Here is a 15,629-nt window from a genome sequence, read left to right on the forward strand (position 1 = left end):
TTTTTAAATACAAAATTAATCAAAAAACTATTAAGCCCCCTTTCTTTACGTGCAAAATTTTAATTAAAACACTTGCAACGTTCTCTCTTCTCTCTCACTACACAATACCCACTTCGGCAGTTTCGCAGGCAGTTTCCTCATAACATAGCGATAGCAATAAAGTTCCACAAAGTCTATACCGTGACAAGTTTGATTATCCCCAACTATATCGAATGGCAATAGCAATAATTTTCGCGTCCGCTTGCAATAATTAAATTATGCACCTGGACACTGGCTTGATAGAAGACTCACTGAGACAACAGCGCCAGCGGCGCGGCGGTAGTATCTACATTATCGGCATTTCTGAGCTTACAAAAGACTGCTGCTATTGCCGCAGCACAATCACAGTCTATTAGATAGTCAATAATTAAAACTAACTAAGCCATGCGAGATACGGCGGCAGGAAAAAGTAGTATTGTCATGGAAGTCCACCACAACCAGGTTTGGTTTTGTTGTTGCAGATAGATTCGGACTTCTTCTTATAGAAGAGAGTGCTTCAATCCGTTTTCATAGAAGATGGACTTGGACATGTGGATATGGAATAGTAATGAAATAAAAGAGAATGGTCAATTCATATGTTGTGTGTTTAAAATTTGTAAATTGGTATACCTACTCGAGCTTTACAAAATGATATGTACTATAGTTTTGATTTTGTGCGACTTTAATACGACTTTTGAGACTATACACAACTTGTAAAATGACATTAGCATCTCTAACAAACAACGTCTATGAAGATAATAAATGATGTGGTCTGGTCATGGTGGTTAGGTTAACCGTGATGGTGAAGGAAATTCGTCGTAGTCTTCGTCGTTGGTTACATTCATTTTTTGACAAGTGAAAGTCATTAAGTATTTTTATTTTACTTTTTTTTGCAACCAGATGTGATTAACTTTCATTTCAAATTTGTGAACAAATTTAAACGTATAAAGAAATTACTATACGTTATAAAAAAATCCAATATATAGAACTCTTTTTTTTGGGAATTTGATTCAAGATAGAAATTATAAAAATCCAAGTTGTGTTTTGAAGAATTCTTCGATTTTCATAACAATTAAAGTTATCTACCATTTTCTCATGAAATCAAAAACTATCATCTCCCTTGCTTTTGGATTTATTTTAATCTTATAAAGATATAAATAGTTTCTTGCTGATCTGGTATGAGGACCAGCTTTGAAGATGGAAGGAAAATTTTGCTTTGGTTTTAAGCCATGTATTTGACATCAATGGCGAACAAAAGAGAGGTATTTGCTTTTTGCCTGCAGTCGCCGAAATAGTAGCAAAAATTATCCAAGAACTTGTAAAAGAACAATTCAAAGTAACGCCTAAAGTTGAGCAAACAAGGTTCCATGGATCCTCATGCATTGATTACATCAACACCCTGTGGATCGCCATCGAACAGTGTGCTGAATATCGATCACCACTTTCCTTGAAATTCATCGATTTTGAGAAGGCTTTTGACAGTGTCAACAAGGAGTTTATCTGGATTGCCTTGCAAAGGACGAATATTCCTGATAAGATCATCTCAATTATCAAGGTGTCTTATTATGGGTCTTAATGTCACTTCTTACAGATAGATAGGTTGTCAGAGTAGTTTGGAGTCTAAATAAGAGTCAGACAGGGTTGCAGCTGTCACTAAATCCATTCTTATTGGTGCTGCTCCTCCTTGGCAGGAAATGAGGGAATAAGACAACATACCTGAAAGTTTTGAATTGCGCATACGATGTATGCTTGCTAGAATAATGGACCTCGATCAAATGGCAACAAGGATGGAGAGAGAAGCAGAAATCGTAAGGCTGAAAATCAACACTATAATAATTAAGATATTCAGTTTCTGAAACCTCCCACTCATTCTATCTATTAAACATTGCTCAACAATTAGTAGAAACAGTAGAGAGTTTTCAGTATCCTGAAAGTATAGTGTTTACTGAAGATGGAACTGAACAAAATACTTCTACCCGTATTGGGAAATGTAAACTTGCGTTCAGGGTGTTGTCCAATATTTGGAGGAACAAGTCTCTTAGGGTAAAGACAAACCTACGACTGTTTCACTCAAACGTCGAATCAGTACGAAAAATAAAGTTGAAGCAAATGGAAAATAACAGCAACGGTTACCAGGAAACTGTTAGGTGTCTAGGAGTCATCTTATAGGTTTGCTGGCCCAATCGTTTATTCAAAGAAGATCTATAAATAATAAGGGTCAGGAAATCATTGACACTATTATATAAAGAAGTAAGTAACTCGGAACGATAAATATGTATAATATTCAGTATTTATTTTTTCATTATCCTTTTTTGCTTTTTCTCTAAAAAACTTGAGTTCTGGAAATGAACCGTTATTTTGTTTTGCTTTATTCTGTCAAATGTGACAAAACAAATTTTTTTTGTGCGACAGCCGATTAGCACCTCTACGCTTTTTAATAATTTTTGCACGTAAGTAGTCGCGGTTTTCTTTTTTATGATATTATTAGTTTATATTCAGTAATTTTCAATTAAATTTAGTAAAAATGGTTAAAGCAAAACCGTTAAAGGAAGCCGAAACAGCCAAAATAAAGGCTTATAGTAAATGTGGTCAATCAATCCATCAAGTTGCAAACAAAAAGTTACTTTCTCATTCTTACGAAATAAGGGAAAAATATGAAGGGCCGGACATCTTCTGTCACTACAGCAGCTGACAAGCGAATTACTTTGAGGCGTGCGTCCAATTCACACGACTCTGCAGCCAAGATTAAAGAAAACACCGGAGTAAAAGCATGCGTGTGAACTGTGCAAAGAATTATTTAAAATGGCGAACATTTAAAGCGTCTTAAAATTAAAAACAAAAAAACACCTCCTAACCAACTTCGAAAGACGCAACGTTTCGATTTCTGCAGAGTGCATATGTCCTTAACGAAGGAGTGCCAGCATTTTGAGGGCCCCGATGATTCTGCTTATTGCTTTCATGATCTTCAAAAGGAAGAGAATATTTTTGAGCCCTTCGAATGAAAGTTCCAACACGATAATGCCCCTATCCACACCTATAAGTTCATAAAGTATTGGATTGAGCTCCAAAAATACCCTTACTGACATGGCCGCCACGTGTTTGGGGGTGGCTGGAGCGGAACTTATTGGAGGAACAAAAAGTGCCTGGTAGACTTATTCTCTATACTAATAAAAAGAAATTATGTGATTCTTTAGCCAACAGGATGTTCGAGGTCATAATAACCGTTGTGGTACAACACATTATTAATTTTTTTAATTAATAAGTTGTAAATGTAAGGAATTAAAATTTTAAAAAAAAACTTGCAAGTATTCTCTGCCCATTTTCTTATGTTATTTTACATTTTCTAATCAAATATCCGGAAAAACAAATGATTTTTCTTATTAAATTCTTAAAAATTATGTTAAAATGTTATTTATTGAGATCGTACCGAAACTTTCATTTCTAAATAGCAAAAAAGTTAATTTCTTATGTTTTATTTGATCGGCTGATATTAAGCTGCAAAGGCAGTAAGCATAGGGGGCTCTAATTTGTTGTCGGGCATTGTTTGTCCTTTTGGAACTAAAGACAGTCATAATTCAAAATACACTTACTTATTTCCTTAGGTCCTCGGACGTGTTAAGTCCGTTGGTGGCCCCTTAAGCTGCATAGGGCCTCCACTACACCTACGCGTCATCGTTTTCGGTTTCCTGAGATATGTTTTATCTCCCTCCAAATCTTGACGTTAATTCCTCCTCGATTGTTTTCCGCCATGAAATTTCAAGTCCTATGTGAACATTCGACAATTTGTCAATTTTAAACAATATTGAATGTCATTGACGAATAGGTTTGTAAAGAAAAGGACCAAAATAACTACCCTGACCTGAGGCAGGCCTGACAATACCTCAATGAAAAATAGTTGATCCTCTATACTTTGAATAATCTCTTTAGAATTCGATAAATATAATTATAACCATTTAAAAAGTTTAAATTTTAGTGTAGAAGCTTTCTTATAAGAAGTCTGTGGTAGACTATCGAAATCTTTTATTTCTTTCAATGAGCCGTCAGCAAGCACAATGAAGGCTCGATCGTAACTTGGCTAATTTGGCTATTGCTAGTTCGTAGGTTACGCACACATTTTTGCAATAAGGGAAAGTTTTCTGATGTTTTGATATATCATTCTTTTAGTTATGTATGACAAAAGTCTTTGGGATTTTTAGTTGAAAAACGCATGTGAACAAAATTTAAATGCATCTGGCAAGCAAAAGGCCGCAACCAAAACGTTTTTGGTTATCACTCCACTCCTAAAATTTTCTGCCGGAACCTTATTAAAGTGCGTTATACCACATTCTAAAAATTTAAGTTCCTTAAGAATAAATAAAAGGTCAAGAATAAAAACAAGGTCAAGAATTCTTACTTACTTACTTACTTACTTGAGGTCCTCTCCCACCTGGGCGCGCCACCTGAGTCTCGGTCTTCCTCTACTGCGCCGTCCCTCGGGATTGGATTCGAAGACCTTCCGGGCTGGAGCGTTGATGTCCATCCGCTCTACATGACCTAGCCATCTAAGCCGTTGGACTTTAATTCTGCTAACTAGGTCAGTGTCGCTGTACAACCCGTACAGTTCGTCGTTATATCTTCTCCTCCATTCTCCATCTATGCGTACGGGACCAAAATTCACCCGAAGAATTTTTCTCTCGAAGCATCCTAAGACGCTCTCATCTTTCTTTGCAGGGTTAAGGCCTCAGCGCCATAAATGAGAACCGGTATGATGAGTGTCTTATAGATGGTGATTTTACATGCTCGAGAGAGGACTTTACTTCTCAATTGCTTTCTAAGTCCAAAGAAGCAGCGATTTGCAAGAGTTATTATTCGTTTGATTTCAGCGCTGGTGTCGTTGTCTGTGTTAAAAGCGGTGCCTAGGTAGACAAAGCCTTTAACTACCTCAAAGTTATAGCTGTCCATGGTGACGATTTGTCCAAGACGTCGTCGTTCAGTGTCCTTTTTTGATGACAGCATATACTTGGTCTTGCCCTCATTGACCACTAAACCCATCTTCTTCGCTTCCGTCGCAATGCTCAAAAACGCTCCACTGACATCACGCTTTGATCTTCCAATTATGTCAATATTTTCTTATGTATCGGGCACACTATGCTGAGATTCCACTCATGGGGCATGCTTTTTTCCGACCATATTTTGCAGATGAGTTGGTGCATGCTTCGTACCATGTCATCGCCTGCTGCTCTGAATAGTTCGGCAGCGATGCCGTCAGCTCCAGCAGCTTTGTTTGACTTAAGTTTAGATATAGCTATCTTCACTTCGTCAAGGTCGGGTAGACGGAATTGTTGATCTGCGTCGCCGAGGTTGAGTGGTTCTATCTCCCAGCGGAATTCGGTTCGTCATCGCCGTTATATAATTTGGAGAAGTGATCTTTCCATATTCTCAGCATTGACTGCGGTTCTACTACGATGTTCCCCTGATCGTCTTTACAGGCTTCGGTTCGTGGCTGGTACCCTTGGGAGGTTTTTTTTACCTTTTCGTAAAATTAACGAACCTCATTCCTGTTGTGACATCCCTCTATCTCCTCGATCGCGCGCTTCTCATGCTTTCTTTTTTTCCATATAAGAAGCCGGTGTTCCTCTCTCCTCACGAGCAGCTCTAGTCCTTTTATGCAGCGCCGTTTTGTATGCCTCTTGTTTCGCTGCGTGCGCTTGCTGGCATTCGTCGTCAAACCAGGGGTTTCGCTGTGGTGGCCGTGTGAAACCTAGCACTTTAGAGGCTGCATCTCTGATGGCTGCAAGGTAATGTTTCCACTGGTTTTCAATGCTTAATGCAGGAAGCATAGGACTCCTTAAGAGGTTATAAGAGACTCGATCGAAAAAGGACATGGCAGTCTCTTGCGATTGTAGCCGTCTAACGTCGAATCTTCTCACAGTACTCCCTTGTTTTGGCTTGTAGTAGTGGTCCGAGTCAATGTTGGCCTCTCGGAGTGTTCGGATATCCTGGATACTGGAGAAGTGTCGTGCGCCGATCGCAATGTGGTCAATCTGGTTGACGGTTGATTGATCAGGAGATTTCCATGTCCCCTTGTGGATATTAAGATGTGTGAACTGCGTACTAGCTACCAGAACGTCTCGCCCCGCAGCGAGGTGGTGTCGTGCAGGCTGTATCTCCCGATTATGCCACCAAAGATGTCTTCTCTTCCTAGCTTGGCATTAAAATCTCCTAAGACAATTTTAATGTCATAGCCAGGGCACTGCTCAAATGTCTTATCCAAGAGCTCTAAGAATATGTCTTTGGTGTCTTCATCTTTCTCCCCTGTTGGGGAATGCGCGCATATTAGGCTTATGTTGGCGAATTTAGCCTTGATGCGGATTGTCGTGATGAGCTCGCTCACACTGTTAAAACTCAAGACTTTTTACCTGAGTCTAGTTCCAACAACAAATCCACACCCAAATAGACGCTGTCTTTGTTCTCGGTAGCAGTCGCCGTAGTCCAGATCCTTAGTATAACTCCATGGAAAGGGAGCCGGATAAACCGCTCCTTACAGGCCTGGGCTCCGAATATGTCGAAGAAGCCCTATAAGGTGATCACTAAGTAGTTCAACCTTACTGGAACTGTAGACGCCACCGTTGATTCTATCTCGAGAATTCGTCCACTGCCGCCTGGATAAGGAGAGGTGCCTTAGTGGAAACACCTCTCCCCCCCTCTCTCGTTTGCTGCCCCCAACAACTTTCAACTGGGGTTAGAAGCCAATCTCCAGTTGAGGTACTAGGCACCCGATGTTCACCGCGGGGAGGTGAGAGTAGGAGTTGATAGACAGAGTTGGGTTTTGAGAAAAACCTATGGACACTTGTGTCCTCTTGAATGCACATGTATACAATTTAAACTTTAGGTGCTTGAAAGGCTGTGTATAATATCTACACAGGTGACGAATCATGAATCTATGCATATGAGCCCGAAACAAAACAGCAATCGACTGTATTGGTCTTCCAAGATGAGCCAAATCCAACATAAGTTGAAGAAGCCGTAGATGCATTCAAAAACTATGTTTTGAGGTACCTCAATGGGAGTGTAAAAAGTGCTGCGAAAATTGGTTCAAACGCATGCAAAAGTGTATTGCTCTTAATGGAGAATATTTTGAAGAACAATAAAACCAGTTTTAATCGTAATTCTTTGTTTTTTCATTATAAGGTCAGAAATAATAAGTAGCAACCTATGTAGCCATTGAAAGCCAACTTTTCAAAAGTGCAACTAGTCTATATAGTCTAAGAGCCGGCAGCAAATTTTGACAGTGGAGTGATAACCAAAATGTCTTGATGTGAAGGTGTAAATTTATGCACAAATATATCAAATTCAACCGCCTGGCAGGTTTTTCTTCAGCCGGGTTGGGTTTAAAAATGGCATTTTTTTCCGATTTTGTGGTCAAAATGATTACCACATGAGTGATATGTACATACATCAAAATATAAAAAAAACTTTCCCCGATTACAAAAATATTTGTCCAAGACGTTTTTAAGGCAGCCTTCTGCTTGTTAGACGTATTTTAATAGTAAAGAATAATGAAGCCTTTTCATTTAAACAATAAATGTAAACTGCGGCATCTAATCTTATAGAAAAGTCATTTCTCAAGTTTATCATTTGCACATAATTCATCCAAAATTCAGCTGTTGGATCATGATACTCCAGGAAAGTTTGTTTTGCATAAACGGTATATTTTGAAATACTTAATGCAAAATTATTTGGTAAGCAGCGCGCATCGATTTCTTTAATTTCAAAAAAGTTTGTGTCTGCTTAAAGGTCGTCACCTGATAGATTTTACATCTGTTATAGTAAGTACCTACGTGTTATTTTTTTGTCTGAAAAGCTAAAAATTATAGGTTACAAAAATACAAGCATAATAAATACAAAATCGTCTTGAACAAATATTTTTGCAGGGGAAGTTTTCTGATGTTTTGATACATCATTCTTTGAAAAACCATTAAAATGCGTCTGGCAAGCAGAAGTCTACTATCAAAACGTTTTTTGTTATTACTTCGCTCCTTAAATTTCCTGCCGGCTCTAGGTTTAATAGTTTTAAATCAAATGCTTTTTACCACTTCCTCCAAATTCTTAAAGCTTTTATTAAACCAAGGACATTGAACAAAAGACGCGCTTTTCTAAACCATAAAGACCAACCATTGAACAACTTTAAACAATTATTAAAAGAAGGTTTACATATCTGTTACGGCAAGTCCCCAATTTATGGTAGTTATAATTTTTACTAGTTATTTACAGAAATAAAGTCAACCTTCTTGTAAGTAAAAGTAAATAAGTTATTCTTACTTACAGATTGAAGATTATAAACTTCAAATACAATAGAATGACTTTGTGATGAATTTGATTTATTACGGAAAGTCTGATTCAAAGACTAAAAATTTAAGATCCTCAAGAATAAATATAAGGTCAAGAATTGTACTTTAACTATTTTTTACATGATTTATTTGGATCAACCCTTCGGAATAAAAATGTTCAACTAAACTTCCACGTCCTTAGAAACGTTAAATGAGACTAGGATTTGCTTGTCTTTTACTAAAGAACTTCTAATCATTGTCACCTAGTTAAAAATCACCAAAGATGTATGAAAATTTAAAAAACAATTTAATAAATTATTAAAATTTGAAACAAGTTGAACATAGATTTCTAAGCTACTCTTTAGCCCTATATCACACATCTGCACTAAAATAGGTTCTAAGTTAATGCATTCAAACTGAAAGTTCACCGTGGCGTATACTTATTTTTTTCTCCCAAGCAAATTAATTTTTTTTTTGACAGGAGGAAATCTTCAAAAGACACTTGGCAGTATTCCACACCAAGTAGTGTGGGACTTTTAAACACTAAAACCACCTCTTCATCAGGACCAATCTTGAAGGATCGACTTTTCTTTCTTAATTTTGTACAATCACTTTGGGGGAAGTTTAAACTTTTAATACTTTCCCATGTTTTTTTAGACCATAAGCTCATGATGCTTGGTTCTTCTTAATTTTCGAACATGGTTTCTTATATTCAAGACGGACTCCATTTCAGAATTAGTATGACTTTGCAGTCTCTGGTTGTGCGATACAGCGTATTTTTTAACAACTTCTGTAACCATTTATATTTGTAAGTCAAGATGTAGATCGGTATTTTTTATGTACCAAGGTGCATTAACTATTCCACGAAGGACATTGTTTTGGAATTTTTGGATGATTTTGGTATTTGTTTTCTTTGTACAGCAACATAATTGGATTCCATAGGTCCAAACAGTCTTTAGTACTTGATTATACAGCATTATTTTGTTTTGGATTGATAAATCAGAGTTGTTACCAAGCAACCAGAACATTTTTCTATATTTCAAGTTTAGTTCTTCTCTTTTCTTTTTGATGTGCTCTTTCCACTTAAGATTTGCATCGAAAGTAAGGTACAGCTTGATTATTAATGATTATTGGAATATTGTTTATCTTTTTATTTGTAAAGTTTATATGTGAAGATTTTGTTTCATTCATCATTCCAAACTCTCACTGTGTCGACGGCATTTTGTAGTTTTACTGCTTCCTTAGAGACACATTTGTCGGGTACCAAAATTGCGGTATCATCTGCAAAAGTAGCCATTATAGTGTAATTACCAACTGGAATATCCCTTGTGTATAGTAAATACAGGGTAGGACCTAGGACACTTCCTTGTGGTACACCGGCTTCTATTATAATCTTACTCTAAACAATTGGTCTGAGATGTACGATTTTAATATTTCAAAGTACTGCCTGGGAAGATCCCTTTGCAGTTTGTACTCAAGTCCCTCGTGCCAAACCTTGTCAAAAGCTTGAACAACATCTAAGAAAATAGCTGAACATACTTGTTTTTCTTCTAATGCTTTTTCTTTTACATCCGATATTCTATGAACTTGGTCTATCGTGGAATGTTTATTTCTATAGCCAAACTGATGGCTTGGGATTAACCTTCTTTCTTCTATGATTTTGCTAAGTCTCTTCAGAAGCAGGTTTTCAAAAACTTTTGCCATAATTGGTATAAGCGATAATGGTCTGTAAGCCGTCACTTCTGTAGGTGGTTTACCTTGCTTTGGTATGACAATTACTTCAGCAATTTTCCAATGGTGCGGGACATACCGGTGCTTAAGGCATGCATTTATTATATTGGAGTTTTATAAAGGCTTTCAATGGCATTTCTTTCATAACCTGAGCAGTAATTAGATCGTAACCTGGTGATTTTGTATTTGGTAGTTGATGTAAACACATACTTTTTATTTCTTTAAGTCTTACAATTGGTATTTTACTTTCATCTATCTTATCAACAAACTGTAAGTTATTTTCAGCCTCGTTTGATGAGTAAAAACATTCGGAAGATGTTCAGCGAAAAGGTTAGCTTTTTCTTTCGGGTTAAGGATCCATTTCCCATCTTGAGATTTCAAGGGCGAGTTTTGTAACTGCGGTCTTTTCAGGCGCTTGGCTGCTTTCCATAGCGAAAAATCGGTTGAAGCATCAGTCGTTAAATTCCTTAGGAATGTACTGAGTGAATCATTTTTGAATTTGTAAATATGTTTTTTAAGATTGTTGCTTCTACCGTTAAACGTTGTTTTATCATCTGGAAATCTACTATTTTGCCATTTTCTTCCAGCTCTTCTTTTCTCTATTATCAACTTTCTTATCTCTAAAGGATATTTTATTTCATTTTGTCTTCTATTAGAAAATATTGGAGTACTTTCTTCAGCGGCCTGTTGCACATCAGCAATAAACTGTTCCACTTCATGGTCAATTTGCTCGATTGTATCCATGGGAGATCTTAAATTTATAAAACTTAAAAGCCTTTCTCTAAAATCATTCCAGTTTGTTTTCTTATTTACAAGCTTTGGATTACTTTTTTCTAGTACTTCTGATTCACTTAGTGATAGAATTACTGGAGTATGATCTGATGACAGGTCATAAATACACCAGGCAAATATCGATATGTTCTAGATCTAAAAAGATTTTTAATTCGGATGAATGTTGTATAAGACCGTTTGCATTCCATGTAGCGATTTTAAGTGTTCTGTCCATTATTGTTTTTTAAATTCAAATTAAATGCCTTTTCAAATTCCTTCAATACAAATACTTTCTGCATTTCAAACAAAATACAGACAGGTACTTCTTTCTTCAATTATACTCCACCATAAAAACCAACAAAAAAAAGAATTGTCTTGTTCGTCATAACTTAATTTTACTAACAGCCTAAATTGCATCAACTTCCTATGTACAAAAGTCTTTTTCTCTCTTCTACTTCTATGTAAATCTAATTTGTATCCCTGCTCAAACCTTGAACAATATCATTTCAAAGTCCAGTGAAAGATACAAAAAATAAAAGCCTATCACAAACACTTCATCACCATCATCATCATCAGTACTGTAGCACTCCTAATGAAGAAGGTACTTTCTATTTCTGCCACACAGAGTCAAAATAAGACCAAAGAAGATTCGGCTGTTCCAACAGTAGGTAGTTTAGATATAGGTCCATAGGTATGCCTTACCTACCTTGACTATAGCCTAGTTGGTAAAAGTACCTTTTACAACGTGTTCATCCCAAAACACTCTCGTATCATCTAGCACTTTACCCAATTTCACATAACATACGTGGGTATGGGAACCTGTGATGATATCTGGGTATCGGGAACTGGACGTGCAGCCAAAGTGGCATTGGACCTATGGACTGGACCGAGTAGGACATCTTCTCTTGATTATCTCGTTAGGCCCCAGCCCGACAATGGCCAACGGCAGAATATTAAATCACTTACCATGTAAACATTGACATTCATTACCAACCAAACCAGCAAAAGCTTGTGGACTTTTTATTATTTTCAATTTCGTTCTTTGTCTTGTACAAATTATCTGAGTTTCTTTTTTTTTTTTGGTGTTTCCATGTCCATCGAAATGGAGGATTGTCCTGGTTCCAACTCTGACTCTGACACCGACTACAGGAGGTAGCATCATAGTGCAGCAGGAGAACAACATTCTTTTCTGTGTGATGCCGCACTAATGAAATTACTTTCGAAACATATTTCTTTCGTGGTTGGTGAGGACGAGCGACGACTATAGAAAAGAAAAAGTCAAAAACAGGAGTAACAAAAATCATCTCACCTGGATTGCATTGTTTTGACGTTACCACCACCACCGCCGTCACCAAGCCACGGTCGCCAAGCTATAGCGTTTTACTTTGACATCCATTATCAACAGCAACCACGGTCATTTCCACTTCCTCCACGTCCACATTCGGTGGCGGCAGCCATGTACCAGCGCAGTGATATGGAAGGCGCTGTTGCAGGACTAATATCTCCTCTTTCAGTGTTTGTCTTTGCTTAATGTCTCGTGGCGACTCCGTCCGCCGTTCGTCGTCGTCCATCCGGTTGGAGCTCGAAAACTCAATTCAGGTGGACTTTGGAAGTCCTTTCGGTGTTGTGTTCATTACTTTCGTTTCAATTTGCTGAGTTGTGTCGTTTTACTCTTGGCTGCCAGATTGTTTCGTATATTATTGTAGCCCAGCTCCGTTTTTTTTAGAAAACGCAAACGGTGCCGTTGCCGTTGTGTTACCATTGCCGGTGTTATGCTTTGCTTGTTTGCAGATTTACGGTCATAACTTTGTGTTGATTTTAGCTTTTGTAAGCAGTTCTGGTTTTTCTTTTCTTCTTTAATGTTTCCCTCTGTTCTTTCTTCTATGATGATGTCCACCAAAATTTGGTGTGTTGGTCTACTGTAATCCCAGACAAATTGGCCAAATTAAATTTTGTTTGCAAATGGCAATTTGAGAGTTTCTAAAAAAAAGAAACATTTTAAACACGAAAAATCTTTCAAAAAAAGTTATATCGGGCTCAACCGGGATTTGAACCCGGGACCTCTCGCACCCAAAGCGAGAATCATACCCCTAGACCATTGAGCCACCTGAAGATTGTTTTTGCCATTTTGTGGCACATTTCAGGGTTTTGGCTATTACCCGAGACAGAGCTAATTTATTAATACAACATGGTCAACAACAAAATTAAAATGGTAAAATATTGAAGTTGCATACTTTTGGTTGTTTGAGTAGGTTGGATACAGGCGAGTGTTTGTGATGGTGAAGTAGACTTTTAGGTGTTAATTAATTCGTAAAGTCGGTTAATCATTTAAATTGTAAGTTATTGACTCTTTGTAAGATTGGATTATAAACTTTATTGTTAACTTGGTTTACTCTTTGCACATTATAACCTGAGATTATGATTGAAGGTACCTTTTTTTGAGAGATGTTATATCTGACATTAAGAAGTTAGACCAATAAATGGTGGCAGGAACAATTTATGGAGATTATTTCACAATTTTTAATACTTTTATTTTTTACTTTAGTAAACTTTAAACATATTCTAGTAACTATATTTTCTATAAGACTATATGAAACCATTAGAATTAATAAAGCAAAACAATAAGTCTTCTCGGTTTCAATACTGAATCTTAAATTTAGCTTTGAAGGGTAATAAAATTCAGAAATATTATTCTTTTCTTACCGAGCCTTTTAAGGTTGATGCTGTCGAATTTTATTTGTCGATCATTTGAATTCTAAAAAAAACAAGTCTTCATGAGTTCTTGCTAAGACTTGTCGTTAAAAATATTAATTAATGATTACAATTTATTTAAATTTATATTACAGTTACCAATAATTGGAATTTTTTCAAATTTTTGAATATCAATGGGAAAAACAGAGCTGGGTAAAGCATTCCACATTCTCGATGTGCGGTTAAAAAAAAGAATCTCTTTACTTGACAGTACATCCGAAATTGAACTCAAGGTTAAACTGATGTGCATTCCTAGAAGTCTAAGTATTACGGCTGAATTGTTTGATCAGTAGAACAACGAAAGGCGTGAAACATTGCAGCGGTGTTCAAGTGACGTAATTGTTTCGGTTATAGTTCTATCGCCTATCATTTTCAAAGTTTTTTTTTATCCTGTCCAAAATACTTAAACTTCTTTCAGGGGCACCTGCCCAAATATGCGAGTTATATTCAAGTTTTGAACGAATGAATGCTTTTTAAATTAAAGTTAGATCAGAAGGGGTGACAAATTTCTTGCACCGTCGGATAAATCCTAAGCACCTTTCAGCATTTTATCGAATATGTGATCATTCTATAAGAGGTTGGGTTTTAACCCCAGTGAAAAGTTGTTGGTGGCAGCAAACAAGAGAGGGGGGAGAGGCGTTTCCACTAAGGCACCTCTCCTTATCCAGACGGCAGCGAAGGAATTCCCGAGATGGAATCAACGGTGGCGTCTACAGTTCCAGTAAGGTTGAACTACTTAGTGAACACCTTATAGGGCTTCTACGACTTATTCGGAGCCTACGCCTATAAAGAGCGGTTTATCCGGTTCCCCGTCTTTGGAGTTAACCTAAGGATCTGGCCCTCCAGGTTGGGTGTTGTGCCGTCGGGGTGACTTCCTGGCCACGTAAAAAATACCTTTAGTTGCGAAGCACCAACAATCCTCGGATACGGAAGGATTTACTGTTGACAACCCACACAAACGAAATAATTACAACGAACTTCGGATCTGTACGTGAAATGTTAGGTCCCTTAAAAGACCACGTGCAGCCGAACAATTAGCGGAAGCCCTAAACTGCTGCAAGGCAGATATTACAGCCATCTAAGAAGTGCGATGGGATGGACCGGGCAAACGCAAACTAAAAGACTGCGATATATACTGCGGCGATTGCTACCGAGAACAAAGACATCGTCTATTTGGGTGTGGATTTGTTGTTGGAACTAGACTGAGGCAAAATGTCTTGAGTTTCAACAGTGTGAGCGAGCGCATCTCGACAATCCGCAACAAGGCTAAATTCGCCAACATAACCCTAATATGCGCGCATGCCCCAACAGAGGAGAAAGATGACCAAAGACATATTCTTCGAGCTCTTGGACAAGACATATGAGCAGTGCCCTGGCTATGACACTAAAATTGTCTTAGGAGATTTTAATGATAAGCTAGGAAGAGAAGACATATTTGGTGGCATAATCGGGAGATACAGCCTGCACGACACCATCTCCGACAACTGATTGGCTGATCGATACCACTGCGGGACGAGACGTTCTGGTAGCTAGTATGCAATTCACACATCACACATATCACAGGGGACATGGAAATCTCCTGGTCAATCAACCGTCGACCACATTGCGATCGAAGAACGACACTTCTCCAGTATACAAGATATCTAGACATTCTGAGGGGCCAATATTGAGTCGGACCACTACCTAGTTGTAGCCAAGGTACGGCTACGGATATCCCGATCCAAGCCAAAAAAAGGAAGTACTGCGAGAAGATTCGACATAAGACGGCTACAATCGCAAGAGACTGCCATGTCCTTTTCCGATCGAGTCTCTTATAACCTCTCTTAAGGAGTCCTATGCTGCCTGCATTAAGCATTGAAAACCAGTGGAAACATTGCCTTGCAGCCCTCAGAGATGCCGCCTCTGAAGTGCTAGGTTTCAAACGGCCACCGCAGCGGAACCCCTGGTTTGACGAAGAATGCCGGCAAGCGCACGCAGCGAAGCAACAGGTATACAAAGCGGCGCTGCACAAAAGGACTAGAGCTGCTCGCGAGCTCTACGAGCAGAAGA

The 15,629-nt window shown here is 37.9% G+C and overlaps 1 protein-coding gene and 1 non-coding gene across 2 annotated transcripts in view; one reads left to right on the plus strand and one right to left on the minus strand.

Annotated features, from left to right (window-relative positions):
* LOC129942792 (uncharacterized) overlaps window positions 1-15,629 on the plus strand; it is a 324,873-nt gene that overhangs the window by 185,398 nt on the left and 123,846 nt on the right. The window lies entirely within an intron of this gene.
* On the minus strand, window positions 12,863-12,934 carry Trnap-ugg (transfer RNA proline (anticodon UGG)). Its single transcript has one exon. It is a non-coding gene; the product is annotated as a tRNA-Pro (tRNA).

Source organism: Eupeodes corollae, chromosome 1, assembly GCF_945859685.1.
Source record: "Eupeodes corollae chromosome 1, idEupCoro1.1, whole genome shotgun sequence".
NCBI classification, from domain to species: domain Eukaryota; kingdom Metazoa; phylum Arthropoda; class Insecta; order Diptera; family Syrphidae; genus Eupeodes; species Eupeodes corollae.